Below are 16,364 nucleotides of genomic sequence, written 5' to 3'. Positions count from 1 at the left end.
ATCTTCCTGCTGCCTCCCTCCCTGAGGTCCTTAGTAGGGATTATAACTATGGGGCTTTTGTGTAGTTTTTCTTATTTGGGATCCTCTGATCAGCAGATTTCTTTAGAGCTATTCACACCTATGAGAGGAGTTTCAAATGCTTGGGACTGAAGGAACACAAAACCAGAAAGTGTGACCATTATCCCTATTTTTTTAATGATCCTACATTTTAATTACCATAATCCCCATCTGCTTTTTTTCTTCAATAAAGAGGAAAGTACTGGAGCACATATCTTATGACGATTCTCTAAGCATGCAAAGCACTTGGATTCTGCATAGCTCATTGTATTTCCCTAGGAATACACTAATTACATCTACCCAAACCTTGTGTTCCCATTCCAGTTGAGAAACAGCCACACTGAAAAGCTTCTGCTGCAGGGAAGAGCAGATGGGAAAGGCAGATAAAAGAAGAGCTCCTTGTTGGGGGAAGAGGCCCGACTGCCAACTGCTATGACTCCTTTTTTGCTTATCACAGCACTGGAGATCAGGGATATATAAATGGAGGAATGAGAGACTAATAAAGTGTAGACTAGGAGCCCCCACTGTGTTCGCTGTAGAGCACAAATTCTCAAGGACAATAGGTATTCAACAAAAATGTGGGCGCGGGAGGGTACTCGAATTTAAGAAATGTTCTGTTAAATAGAATTACAACTATTCTCAGAGCCTGTAACATGAGAATATGCATATTATGAAATCAGGCAGCTGTTTTTCTGGAGAGGGACGCATAGAGAGAAATGTAACAGAGAGAAAAACAAGACAAAGCAAATCCCTTGCATTCTGTCAAAGTCCTACTGCTAGGAAGGTAAGGGTACTTGGACAAAGTGTTACAAGCTTCCAGGTCTCAATAATCCCACCCTTAAAAATTAGAGAGTTGTTCTGGATAATCTCTAAGGTTCATCTTTGAGTCTGGTTTCTATAGGTTTAGTATAGCTACCAGTAGTGGCTTATGGATCTCCTTGTTTAAACACACACACACACACACACACACGCACACACATGTACGCATGCATGCACACACAGCTACTAGGGGAGCTGAGGCAGGAAGATGCTTTGACCCTAAGAGTTTGAATCTAGCCTAGGCAATACAATGAGGTGCCATCTGTAAAAAAATAAAATAAATAAATTTTAAAAACCCAAAGCCAGTCTATTTCCAACCAAGAGGCTGCTGCTAGGTGCCTGCTCTGCCTCAAAGCCAAAGAGACAAATATACCTTGGCCTGATACTGTAATCTTGAGTCTAAAGTGAGGCTATAAGAGAAGAGTGAGCCAGAGACAGAGCACCAAGCCTGCTAGGGCTACACGTGGCCTTGGGCTTTGGAGAAAGTTGCAGCTATCTCTGAGAATGAGATTGTAACTGTCTCCCAGCACTGGAGGAAGAAACCTGGTGTCCATGAGAACTGGGCATGAAGAGCTTCAGACACCTGTCTTCCAGTAAGTCTTCTGTCCCTTCTGGTCTGAGTCACATGAACATTTTGTGTATTTCCATAATACCCCAGTCTTACTGAACTCAAAGAGTATATTGTAATTTGTCTTTTTGTAATTTTTTATCATGGAAAAGCTCAAACATCTAAAGATATAAACACAATAATGTAATGAATTCCTATGTACCCATCACTCAGATTCAACAATTATGAATTCATGGCCAATCTCGCTTCATTTTGATGCCCATCCATATCCCTCCCCATTACATTATTTTAAAGCAAATCCCAAATATCAAACCATTTCATCACATTATTTCATATGTACATATCATTATGTATATTAAAAAGAGAAGGACTCTTTAGCATAATTATCACAACTAAAAAATTAGGAATTTTTTTTTTTTTTTTGAGACAGTTTCTCTGTGTTGCCAGGCTAGAGTGCAGTGGTGCAAACTCGGCTCACTGCAACCTCTGCCTCCTGGGTTCAAGCGATTCTCCTGCCTCGGCCTCCCGAGTAGCTGGGACCACAGGTGCCTGACACCACAGCCAGCTAATTTTTGTATTTTTAGAAGAGATGGGGTTTCACCATATTGGCCAGCCTGGTCTCGAACTCCTGACTTTGTGATCCGCCTGCCTCAGCCTCCCAAAGTGCTGGGATTACAGGCATGAGCCACTGTGTCCAGCAGGAATAATTTCTTAATCATTAAATATTTTGTCAAAGTTCACATTCCTAAACATCTCATAAATGTCATGTTTTTTAGCACTATGTTTGTTTGAATCAGGAATCCAAATAAATTCCATCACTGCAGTTGGTTGCTATGTCTCTGAGATTCTTTTACTCTACAGATTCCATCTCCATCAGTTTTTTTCCTTGCAATTTACTTGTTGAAGAAATGGAGTTGTTTATTCTATAAATTCCCCACATTTTGCTGATGGAATCCCCATGGTGGAGTATTATGTTCTTCCATCTTCTCCATTTCCTGAAAACTAGTAGTTGGATCTAGAAGCTTTGGCCATATTGAATAGTATTTTTTGGCAACTACTTGCTTTCTTACTTATATTGCCACCTACTAGAGAGTAGGCCCTTTTAGGGCAGTATCACTTCCTGTTTCATGTTCCTAAGAATGTCACCCACATTGAATCATGTTCCTGTGAATGAGGGTCACCCACAGTGTCTGATTGGCACATAGTAGATGCTCAATCCATATCTGTAGAATTAGTAAGTGAACATAATCAACATAACAGAGAAAAGCAGATTTAAAATATAATATTTCATAACAAAACCTCCTCAGAAACTTACTAATTTTCAATATCATGAGTCACATGATTTGCCTTAAAGCCAATTTCAGCATAAGCTGGGTATATCTCAAATCCTAAACAAGAGGGCCATACAACATTTCACATTGCGTGGTTTCTGACAAGGTTTTTGCAGGTACATCTACCCTACTTCCCTATATTCACTACAGTCTTAGTAACCAGGTTGCCTTCCTCAAACCTGTCAAGATTTGTTACCACTTATGTTTCTGTCTGTTACTTTTTCGCCTAGAAGTTCCTCATTCATTCATTCAAAGATATTATTACATAGTTACTAAAAGCCAAGCCCTGGAGATGCAATGGTGAAACAAGATGATGATCCTAACCTTGTGGAGTATATAGTAAGAGAGACAGACTTTAAGTAATCACTGATATATATTTAAATTACTGGCTGGGCATGGTGGCTCACACCTGTAATCCCAGCACTTTGGGAGGCCAAGGTGGGTGGATCACCTGAGGTCAGGAGTTCAAGACCAGCCTGGCCAACATGGTGAAACTCCATCTCTGCTAAAAATACTAAACTTAGCTGGGCGTGGTGGTGGGCACCTGTAATCCCAGCTACTTGGGAGGCTGAGGCAGAATTGCTCAAACCCGGGAAGTGCAGGTTGCAGTGAGCCGATATCATACCATTCCACTCCAGCCTGGGGGACAGAGCAAGACTCCATCTCAATTTTTAAAAAAGGGGTGGAGCCAAGATGGCTGAATAGGAACAGCTCCCGTCTACAGCTCCCAGCATGAGCGACGCAGAAGACAGGTGATTTCTGCATTTCCATCTGAGGTACCGGGTTCATCTCACTAGGGAGTGGCAGACAGTGGGCGCAGGAAAATGGGTGTGGTGCACCGTGCTCGAGCCCAAGCAGGGCAAGGCATTGCCTCACGCGGGAAGTGCAAGGGGTCAGGGAGTTCCCTTTCCTAGTCAAAGAAAGGGGTGACAGACAGCACCTGGAAAATCGGGTCACTCCCACCCTAATACTGTGCTTTTCTGACAGGCTTAAAAAAATAGCACGCCAGGAGATTATATCCTGCATCTGGCGTGGAGGGTCCTATGCCCACGGAGTCTCGCCGATTGCTAGCACAGCAGTCTGAGATCAAACTGCAAGGTGGCAGCAAGGCTGGGGGAGGGGCACCCGCCATTGCCCAGGCTTGATTAGGTAAACAAAGAAGCCGGGAAGCTCGAACTGGGTGGAGCCCACCACAGCTCAAGGAGGCCTGCCTGCCTCTGTACACTCTGCCTCTGGGGGCAGGGCACAGACAAACAAAAAGACAGCAGTAACCTCTGCAGACTTAAATGTCGCTGTCTGACAGCTTTGAAGAGAGTAGTGGTTCTCCCAGCATGCAGCTGGAGATCTGAGAACAGGCAGACTGCCTCCTCAAGTAGGTCCTTGATCCCCGAGCAGCCTAACTGGGAGGCACACCCCAGTAGGGGCAGACTGACACCTCACATGGCCGAGTACTCCTCTGAGACAAAACTTCTGGAGGAACAATCAGGCAGCAGCAATTGTGGTTCATGAAAAATCTGCTGTTCAGCAGCCACCGCTGCTGACACCCAGGCAAACAGGGTCTGGAGTGGACCTCTAGCAAACTCCAACAGACCTGCAGCTGAGGGTCCTGTCTGTTAGAAGGAAAACTAACAAACAGAAAGGACATCCACACCAAAAACCCATCTGTACATCACCATCGTCAAAGACCAAAAGTAGATAAAACCACAAAGATGGGGAAAAACAGAGCAGAAAAACTGGAAACTATAAAAGGCAGAGCGCCTCTCCTCCTCCAAAGGAACGCAGTTCCTCACCAGCAATGGAACAAAGCTGGACAGAGAATGACTTTGACAAGTTGAGAGAAGAAGGCTTCAGACGATCAAACTACTCCGAGCTACAGGAGGAAATTCAAGCCAAAGGCAAAGAAGTTAAAAACTTTGAAAAAGAATTAGACGAATGTATAACTAGAATAACCAATACACAGAAGTGCTTAAAGGAGCTGATGGAGCTGAAAGCCAAGGCTCGAGAATTACGTGAAGAATGCAGAAGCCTCAGGAGCCGATGCGATCAACTGGAAGAAAGGGTATCAGTGACGGAAGATGAAATGAATGAAATGAAGTGAGAAGGAAAGGCTAGAGAAAAAAGAATAAAAAGAAACAAACAAAGCCTCCAAGAAATATCGGACTATGTGAAAAGACCAAATCTACGTCTGACTGGTGTATCTGAAAGTGACAGGGAGAATGGAACCGAGTTGGAAAACACTCTGCAGGATATTATCCAGGAGAACTTCCCCAACCTAGAAAGGCAGGCCAACATTCAGATTCAGGAAATACAGAGAATGCCACAAAGATACTCCTCGAGAAGAGCAACTCCAAGACACATAATTGTCAGAGGAATCACCAAAGTTGAAATGAAGGAAAAAATGTTAAGAGCAGCCAGAGAGAAAGGTTGGGTTACCCACAAAGGGAATCCCATCAGACTAACAGCAGATCTCTTGGCAGAAACTCTACAAGCAAGAAGAGCTTAAAGAATTCATTCTTAAAGAAAACAATTTTCTACCCAGAATTTCATATCCAGCCAAACTAAGCTTCATAAGTAAAGGAGAAATAAAATCCTTTACAGACAAGCAAATGCTGAGAGATTTTGTCACCACCAGGCCTGCCCTAAAAGAGCTCCTGAAGGAAGTACTAAACATGGAAAGGAACAACTGGTACCAGCCACTGCAAAATCATGCCAAATTGTAAAGACCATCGAGGCTAGGAAGAAACTACATCAACTAACGAGCAAAAGAACCAGCTAACATCATAATGACAGGATCAAATTCACACATAACAATATTAACTTAAAATGTAAATGGACTAAATGCTCCAATTAAAAGACACAGACTGGCAAATTGGATAAAGAGTCAAGACCCATCAGTGTGCTGTATTCAGGAAACCCATCTCATGTGCAGAGACACACATAGGCTCAAAATAAAAGGATGGAGGAAGATCTACCAAGCAAATGGAAAACAAAAAAAGGCAGGGGTTGCGATGCTAGTCTCTGATAAAACAGACTTTAGACCAACAAAGATCAAAAGAGACAAAGAAGGCCATTACATAATGGTAAAGGGATCAATTCAACAAGAAGAGCTAACTTTCCTAAATATATGTGCACCCAATATAGGAGCACACAGATTTACAAAGCAAGTCCTGAGTGACCCACAAAGAGACTTAGACTCCCACACAATAATAATGGGAGACTTTAACACCCCACTGTCAACACTAGACAGATCAACAAGACAGAAAGTTAACAAGGATACCCAGGAATTGAACTCAGCTCTGCACCAAGCAGACCTAATAGACATCTACAGAACTCTCCACCCCGAATCAACAGAATATACATTTTTTCAGCACCACACCACACCTATTCCAAAATTGACCACATAGTTGGAAGTAAAGCTCTCCTCAGCAAATGTAAAAGAACAGAAATTATAACAAACTGTCTCTCAGACCACAGTGCAATCAAACTAGAACTCAGGATTCAGAAACTCACTCAAAACCACTCAACTACATGGAAACTGAACAACATGCTCCTGAATGACTATTGGGTACATAACGAAATGAAGGCAGAAATAAAGATGTTCTTTGAAACCAATGAGAACAAAGACACAACATACCAGAATCTCTGGGACACGTTCAAAGCAGTGTATACAGGGAAATTTATAGCACTAAATGCCCACAAGAGAAAGCAGGAAAGATCCAAAATTGAGACCCTAACATCACAATTAAAAGAACTAGAAAAGCAAGAGCAAACACATTCAAAAGCTAGCAGAAGGCAAGAAATAACTAAGATCAGAGCAGAACTGAAGGAAATAGAGACACAAAAAACCCTTCAAAAAATTAATGAATCCAGGAGCTGGTTTTTTGAAAAGATCAACAAAACTGATAGACTGCTAGCAAGACTAATAAAGAAGAAAAGGGAGAAGAATCAAATAGATGCAATAAAAAATGATAAAGGGGATATCACCACCGATCCCACAGAAATACAAACTACTATCAGAGAATACTACAAACACCTCTACGCAAATAAACTAGAAAATCTAGAAGAAATGGATAAATTCCTTGACACATACACCCTCCCATGACTAAACCAGGAAGAAGTTGAATCTCTGAATAGACCAACAACAGGCTCTGAAATTGTGGTAATAATCAATATCTTACCAACCAAAAAGAGTCCAGGACAAGATGGATTCACAGCCGAATTCTACCAGAGGTACAAGGAGGAACTGGTACCATTCCTTCTGAAACTATTTCAATCAATAGAAAAAGAGGGAATCCTCCCTAACTCATTTTATGAGGCCAGCATCATCCTGATACCAAAGCCGGGCAGAGACACAACCAAAAAAGAGAATTTTAGACCAATATCCTTGATGAACATTGATGCAAAAATCCTCAATAAAATACTGGCAAACCGAATCCAGCAGCACATCAAAAAGCTTATTCACCATGATCAAGTGGGCTTCATCCCTGGGATGCAAGGCTGGTTCAACATATGCAAATCAATAAATGTAATCCAGCATATAAACAGAACCAAAGACAAAAACCACATGATTATCTCAATAGATGCAGAAAAGGCCTTTGACAAAATTCAACAACCTTTCATGCTAAAAACTCTCAATAAATTAGGTATTGATGGGACATATCTGAAAATAATAAGAGCTATCTATGACAAACCCACACCCAATGTCATACTGAATGGGCAAAAACTGGAAGCATTCCCTTTGAAAACTGGTACAAGACAGGGATGCCCTCTCTCACCACTCCTATTCAACATAGGGTTGGAAGTTCTGGCCAGGGCAATCAGGCAGGAGAAGGAAATAAAGGGTATTCAATTAGGAAAAGAGGAAGTCAAATTGTCCCTGTTTGCAGATGACATGATTGTATATCTAGAAAACCCCATTGTCTCAGCCCAAAATCTCCTTAAGCTGATAAGCAACTTCAGCAAAGTCTCAGGATACAAAATCAGTGTACAAAAATCACAAGCATTCTTATACACCAATAACAGACAAACACAGAGCCAAATCATGAGTGAACTCCCATTCACAATTGCTTCAAAGAGAATAAAATACCTAGGAATCCAACTTATAAGGGACGTGAAGGACCTCTTCAAGGAGAACTACAAACCACTGCTCAATGAAATAAAGAGGATACAAACAAATGGAAGAACATTCCATGCTCATGGATTGGAAGAATCAATATCGTGAAAATGGCCATACTGCCCAAGGTAATTTATAGATTCAATGCCATACCCATCAAGCTACCAATGACTTTCTTCACAGAATTGGAAAAAAACTACTTTAAAGTTCATATGGAACCAAAAAAGAGCCCGCATTGCCAGGTCAATCCTAAACCAAAAGAACAAAGCTGGAGGCATCATGCTACCTGACTTCAAACTATACTACAAGGCTACAGTAAACAAAACAGCATGGTACTGGTACCAAAACAGAGATATAGATCAATGGAACAGAACAGAGCCCTCAGAAATAAAATGCCACGTATCTATAACTATCTGATCTTTGACAAACCTGACAAAGACAAGAAATGGGGAAAGGATTCCCTACTTAATAAATGGTGCTGGGAAAACTGGCTAGCCATATGTAGAAAGCTGAAACTGGATCCCTTCCTTACACCTTGTACAAAAATTAATTCAAGATGTATTAAAGACTTACATGTTAGACCTAAAACCATAAAAACCCTAGAAGAAAACCCAGGCATTACCATTCAGGACATAGGCATGGGCAAGGACTTCATGTCTAAAACACCAAAAGCAATGGCAACAAAAGCTGAAATTGACAAATGGGATCTAATTAAACTAAAGAGCTTCTGCACAGCAAAAGAAACTACCATCAGAGTGAACAGGCAACCTTCAAAATGGGAGAAAATGTTTGCAACCTACTCATCTGACAAAGGGCAAATATCCAGAATCTACGATGAACACAAACAAATTTACAAGAAAAAAGTAAACAACCCCATCAATATGTGGGCGAAGGACATGAATAGACACTTCTCAAAAGAAGACATTTATGCATGCAAAAATGCTCATCATCGCTGGCCATCAGAAATGCAAATCAAAACCACAATGAGATACCATCTCACACCAGTTAGAATGGCCATCATTAAAAGTCAGGAAACAACAGGTGCTGGAGAGGATGTGGAGAAATAGGAACACTTTTACACTGTTGGTAGGACTGTAAACTAGTTCAGCCATTGTGGATTTCAGTGTGGGGATTCCTCAGGGATCTAGAACTAGAAATACCATTTGACCCAGCCATCCCATTACTGGGTATATACCCAAAGGACTATAAATCATGCTGCTATAAAGACACATGCACACGTATATTTATTGTGGCACTATTCACAATAGCAAAGACTTGTAACCAACCCAAATGTCCAACAACGATAGACTAGATTAAGAAAATGTGGCACATATACACCATGGAATACTATGCAGCCACGAAAAAGGATGAGTTCATGTCCTTTGTAGGGACATGGATGAAACTGGAAATCATCATTCTCAGTAAACTATCGCAAGGTCAAAAACCAAACACCGCATGTTCTCACTCACAGATGGGAATTGAACAATGAGAACACATGGACACAGGAAGGGGAACATCACACTCTGGGGCCTGTTGTGGGGTGGTGGGAGTGGGGAGGGACAGCATTAGGAGATACACCTAATGCTAAATGATGAGTTAATGGGTGCAGCACACCAACATGGCACATGGATACATATGTAACAAACCTGCACCTTGTGCACATGTACCCTAAACTTAAAGTACGATAATAAAAAAATATATATATATTTAGAGGTAAATATATACAACATTTACCTTATTTAAGTAATTTATATTATTATATATTATATATATTTACCTTAGTAATATATATGACAGGAAAATAGGACCTGTATTCAACTGGGGGTTCAGGAAAGCCTCTTCCCACTTTGTCTACCTCATTAGTAACTGTTAACCTGTCAAGGCTCAGCCCAAGCATCATCTCCTACCATTTTCTGTTAGCCTCACTCCCTCCAGAGTGGACCTGAGTATGCCCTCTTTATACCTCCTCTCTACTTAGTCCCAACTTCTGCCATATTCCCTTAGCTTTTGAAGTCACTTATCTGTGTGCATGACACCTCTCCTACTGAACTGTCAGTTTCACAAGGGTGAAAACAGGGGCCAGCTCTTCTCTTTTTTTTAGAGACAGGGTCTTTCTCTGTCACTCAGGCTGGAGTGCAGTGGTACAATCGCGGCTCATAGCAGTCTTGACCTCCTGGGTTCAAGCAATCCTACCACCTCAGCATCCCCTGTAACTAGGACTGCAGACATGCACTACCATGCCCAGCTAATTTTTTTTTAATTTTTTTGTGGAGATAAGGTCTTGCAATGTTGCCCAGGCAGGTCTCCAACTCCTGGCCCCAAGTGATCCTTCAGCCTCAGCTTCCCAAAGTGCTGGGATTATATGTATGAGCCACCATGCCTGGTCTTGCTCATCTCTGAATTCTCAAAGTCTAGCACAGTGTCTGGCTTACAGTATATATGCAATAAATGTTTATTCATTAATTAATTTGTTCACCAAATATGTGATCAAACAAGATGCAGAGATGTGTTCCTACTATATACTAATCATGGTGCTATGCACTGGGAACATGACGGTAAAAAAAAATGACATGGTACAAGAGATAAGGAGATTGAAAGAACAAATGAAAAATAAAAATGATAGAATACAAATTTCTCATATCCATCATCAAGAGTCTCAGAGAAGAGAGAGGATGTTTGTATGGTGGAAGAAACAGTCAAATAAGAGAACAAAGAAAGTTGGCTACATACATTCACAAAATTCATGCTTTGATACACCCCTCTCCTCCAAACACATAGCAATGACAGATAAAAGAAAAGGCTGGGCACAGTAGCTCACACCTGTAATCCCAACATTTTGGGAGGCCAACACAGGAAGACAGCTGGAGGCTGGCAGTTCGAGATCAGCCTAGGCAATGTAATGACATTTCTCTACCAAAAAAAAAAGCCAGATGTAATGGCATGCACCTGTAGTCTTAGCTACTTGGGAGACTGAGACAGGAGGATCCCCTGAGCCCAGGAGTTCGAGGTTGCAGTAAGCCATGATCACACCACTGCGAACCAGCCTGGGCAACAGAATGTAAATAAATAATATTTATTTATTAAAAATAAATAATATTTATTTAATAAATTATTTATTTATTAAATTATTTATTTAATAAATTTATTAAAAATAAATAATATTTATCCATTAAAAATAAATAATATTTATTTAATAAATAAATAGGATGGAGGACATAGACCAGTCCTAATCCAAGAACTGAACCATTAGTGACTAGATCTGTGGTATTCCACATATCACTATGGAATAGGAGAATCAAGATTCCATCACAAAGCCTTATTCTATACTGGCATTTCCAGGATGCCAATTGGAAGAAATTGCAAAATTACTGGACAAGGAAGTCAGATTAAGCACAGAAGGGGATAAAGAGGCAAACAACAACAAAAAACAAAGCAAAACACCCTAATTTAAAGAAAACTAGCCTGTAAATCAAAATAACAAACCTACTGACAAAACAGCAAACAAAATCAGGAATGGAAACACAAATTCCAGATAAATTTTTTTAAAGATTAAATTTTACAGAAACTTAAATATATTTAAAATGCTCAAAGAAACTAATAAAATAACTTTCATTTATTAAAAAAGAAAACAAAACGATATTATAACAGACTAAAGATGGCTATGAAAAAGAATTAGAAATCTTGTAGAAAAATATATACATATACACATATTTTGTAAAACTTAAACACTGTAGATACATTAAAATGATTAAAATAGAAATCAATTCTACTTTGATTAAAGACCTAAATATATCTTTTTACATATATAGTTAAATGTACTTATATAAATTTATATCTATTCTCATGTCTATAAATATATACTGTATTGTTATATATACACATATGTATATATATTCTCCTATGTAGAATATACTATAGAATACATAGGAGAATATTTTCATGAACTCAGAGCAGGGAAGGATTTCTTCATCAAGACACTCATATACAAAAAGAAACACTGATAAATTCAACAACATAACACTTTTAAATTATTATTTCTAAAAGGTACTATTAAAATAAAACAAACCATTAAGATAAGCCACAGTCCAGGTGCAGCAGCTCACACCTGTAATCTTAGCACTTTGGGAGGCCGAGGCCAGTGGATTGCTTGAGGTCAGGAGTTTGAGACCAGCCTGGCCAATATGGTGAAACCCTATCTCTACTAGCCAGGTGTGGTGGTATGTGCCTGTAACCCCAGCTACTTAGGAGGTGAGGCAGGAGAATTGCTTGAACCCAGGAGGTAGAGGTTGCACCTCTGTACTCCAGCCTGAGCAACACAGCCAGACTCCGTCTCAAAAAAGAAAAAAAAAAAAAGAGAAGCCACAGACTTGGAGAGGATGATTTGTCTTGTCATACCACTTTAGCACATATGGGTGTTTTCAGCTTGGGACACAAACACACATTTGGATCAATATGAAAAGCCCTTTATTATTATCCTCTTCCATAATATCCATAAACAGTATCTGCATATATCCAGGAATTATATAAATATTTAAAATTCTGTAACTTGCTTTTCTCATTTTTTAAATTTCTATCAGTTATTTTTAACTGCTATAATCTGTTGTATGACACATATATCATAGTTTTCCTTTTTTATCAATTCTTCTGTTGACAGGCACTTAAATTTCCATAAACATTTTACTACTACACTTGATGTGTAAGTTCTAGTGTTCTATACTACTGTAGGATGACTACAGTTGACAATAATATATAGTTTCAAATAGCTCGAAGGAGGATACTCAGCATTCCCAACACAAAGAAATAATACATGTTTGAGATGGTGGATATGCTAATTACCCTGATCTGATCACAATACATGTATCGAAACATCACTGTGTACCCCATGGATATGCACAATTATTATTTGTCAACTAAAAATAAATTAAACAACAAATAAATAAGATAGTATGATAGCTCTGTTTAGAGGTGTGTTTCAGAGTATATTTTTAGCTGGGCATGATGGCTGACACTTGTAATCCCAGCATTTTGGCAGGCTGAGGTGGACAGATCTCTTGAATCCAGGAGTTTGAAACCAGCCTGGGCAACATGGCAAAACCCCATCTCTACAAAAATACAAAAATATAGCAGGGCGTGGTGGCACACACCAGTAGTGCCAGCTAGTCAGGAGGCTGAGGTGGGAGAATCGCTTGAACCCAGGAGGTCGAGGCTGCAGTGAGCTATAATTGTGCCACTACACTTCAGCCTGGGCAACAGAGAGAGACCCTGTCTCAAAAACAAAACAAAACAAAACAAACAATCAAAAAACAAAGTATAGCTTTATACTTTTTTATTTCCAATTTAATTATACTGAGATTAGAGAAATGGTAATAGGCTATTGACTCTAAAATTTGATGAAGCTTTCTTTGCTCCTCTTACATGGTCAATTTTTTAAATGGTCCATGGGTATTTGAATAAAATGCATATTTTTTATTTGTTGGGTACAAAACTTTCTCTCTACCCATTAGGTCAGAGGGTCAGAAAATTATGGCCTTGGGTCCAAAACCAGCCTGCAGCCTGCTTTTGTAAAGTTTTATTTGAATACAGCCTCATCCATTCATTTGCATGTTGCCTGTGGCTGCTTTTGTGCTACAATGGCAGAGTTGAGTGCTTGTGACAGAGACCATATGTAGCCCGCTAATCCTAAAATATTTACTATCTGGCCCTTTCCAGAAAAAAATTTGTCATCCTGTATTAGATAAAGCTTTAAGCTGTGTGATTCAAAATTTCAGCTTTTACTAATTTTAATCTGTTTTTCCATTAGTTCCTGATATTGGTATGATAAAAATCTCCTACTATAAATGTGGATTTCTCCACTTTTTGTAATTCTGACTAATTTTTGGTTCATGTTTTGGCTGAAGGAAGGTCCTGGATGTCCAAGACCTTCACTCTCTCCACTTTGCTGCCCTCCAGCCACCTCTTCCATTTGGAATTTTTAAAGACATCAGCCAGGTCTCAGTCCTGGTGGCCTCATTCTCTGGGAGACAAATATCAAGTCTTCAGAGTGTTTTTCTTTGATTTGATTTGAGGAAGGTATTCAGAAAATGATAGCTGTCAAGGAAAGACAAAATATTTCCATGTCCTGACAGCAAATGCCGATTTCACTCTGTAAGCCCAGCCTCTGGCCCCAATCACCCTTCTTTTAAAAATGTCTAGCAGTGTCTGCAGGAAGCATGATTGTGGGGAGAGGCCCACAGCCAGGAAATTTCAGCAGTGTGTTCCACATGGTGTGGAGCATGCACATTCAGAAGGTGATTGGCAGGACTTATTGGAAGGAAGATAATTTGCCAACCATTCTAGTGACTGCTTAACTTTCTACAGTTGCCAGAGATAAGTCAGGAATTAGGAGATGTGGCAAGTTCCACCACAGATGTTGTTGCATTGCTGAGGTCTTCAGCAGTGCCCAGATAAGAGGGTGCATGATGTGACACCTTGTCCAGTACTGCTTATAAAAGTACAGATTTGACTCTGAAAGGAGTAGGTTATTGAATTTTATTTCAAATCAGGTAAACAAATATATATAGTCAAAACACTATGTACCAAGCAGTGAGCAAATCTCTTACCTATTTTATCTAGTTTAAACCTCATGAAAGTTCCCATTGCCAGATGAGTAAACTAAGGTCACACAGCTGGTAACTGTGTGCCATAATAAGAACAAGTTTCATCAGGCTCTGAGGCCTATTTTCTCTTCCTTCAGAAGAAAGAGAACACTCGCACTTGTAATGAGGATCACACCAGCACACACGGGTCCATAATGCAAAGCTGGGTGGGGCAAGTGCCTCAGGAAGGTGCAAGTGATTATGCTGGTGCGAAGACTGGGAGGAAAAGAGTCAATACTTACTGCACACTTACTTAGTATCAGGTCCTTTCACTGTGTTATACAATTCATCCTTAAGAAAACCCTCTAGGGGAAGCATCAGCGTTTGACTCTACAGATAAGGAAACTGAGCCACATAACTTGGGCAGATCACAGAGCTATTATGGGTTAGAACCATAATAGAATTGCATTTGAGCTCATCTTTCTCTAATTCTATTCCTTTCCATTATGCCATTTTCTGAGAGATCACATCCAGATTTAAGGAGGCAAGAGGGAACTTGAATAAACCTTTAGAGAGAATATGTTATTTAACATAATCCATGGAAACATTGGGATTTCAACTGGTGGAGGTGGAATGGGGGTCATTCCAGCCAGGGAGATCATAGGAGCAAAGGTAGAAATAATCAGGAAGTGTCCCTGGAACAGCGAGCCACAGGGTTTGGCATGAACTTGAGGTGCAGAGAGCAGACAGGGGGCCAAAGATGAAAGCTAGGTCTCCCTAGGGAGGGCCTGGCCAGGCAGGGTCCTGTCCATGGCAGCACAACTACAACAGGATTCTCCCACTGAGGAGAGCAGCTGTTGGGTTTGTGGGGAAGGCTCCAGACACAACATAGCTGTGGTTAGTCAGCAGAATTTGGCTTTGCCATCTGTATATCGGGAAAAGGGGAACAGGAAATCTGGAGCCATGAGTGGCTTGGAGATTTAAATAGGAAGAAACAATGCTGTCAGTATCCATGGATGATATGTGTGTCTACACAAAAAATCCCAAGAGAATCTAAAATTTGTAGAATTATAGAACTATTGTTAGCTAATAAAATGTGGTACATTATATAGCCTTAAAAATGAAGGAATATCTGACACCTGATCCAACATGGATGAACCTTGAAAACATTATGCTAAGTGAAATAAGCCAGTCACAAAAGGACAAATATTGTATCATTCCATTTATATGAGGTATCTAAAGAAGTCAAATTCATAGAGACACAAAGTAGAATGGTGATGGTCAAGGGCTACAGGGAGAGGGAAATGGGGAGTGAGTTTTTAATGGATAGAGAGTTTCAGTTTGGGAAAATGAAAAAAAATCTGGAGATGAATAACAGTGATGGTTGTACAACAATGTGAATGTACTTAATTCCCCTGAACTGTACACTTAAAAACAGTCAAAATGGTAAGTTTTATGTTACATACACTTTATCATGATTTTAAAATAGAATTTTAAATATGTGTATAGACGAGAAACTTGGAAACACAGAAACATTTATTATGCATTGGGTTAGTAAGGCGGTGGGTAACTTTCTCCTACATATTTATTGATATAAAGTATTTGCAAAGAATAAAAACGTTAAAGAAAAAATGGACAAGTAACTTGAACAGATTTTTTGCAAAAAAGCATAAATAGCTAATAAGCACATGAATAGATGCTTGGAATCATTAGCTATTAGGGAAATGAAAATCAAAATTACAGTGAGATACTTCACACACGCTAGGATGGCTATAGTAATTTTTTAATAGCAAATAACAAGTGTTAGCAAGGATGAAGAAAAATGGGGACTTTTCCTACACTGCTGATGGGAATATAAAATGGTACAACCACTTTGGAAAACAGTTTGGCTGTTCCTCAAA

Source organism: Symphalangus syndactylus, chromosome 6 (genome assembly GCF_028878055.3).
Source record: "Symphalangus syndactylus isolate Jambi chromosome 6, NHGRI_mSymSyn1-v2.1_pri, whole genome shotgun sequence".
NCBI lineage: Eukaryota > Metazoa > Chordata > Mammalia > Primates > Hylobatidae > Symphalangus > Symphalangus syndactylus.
Note: the sequence above shows the minus strand (reverse complement) of the source record.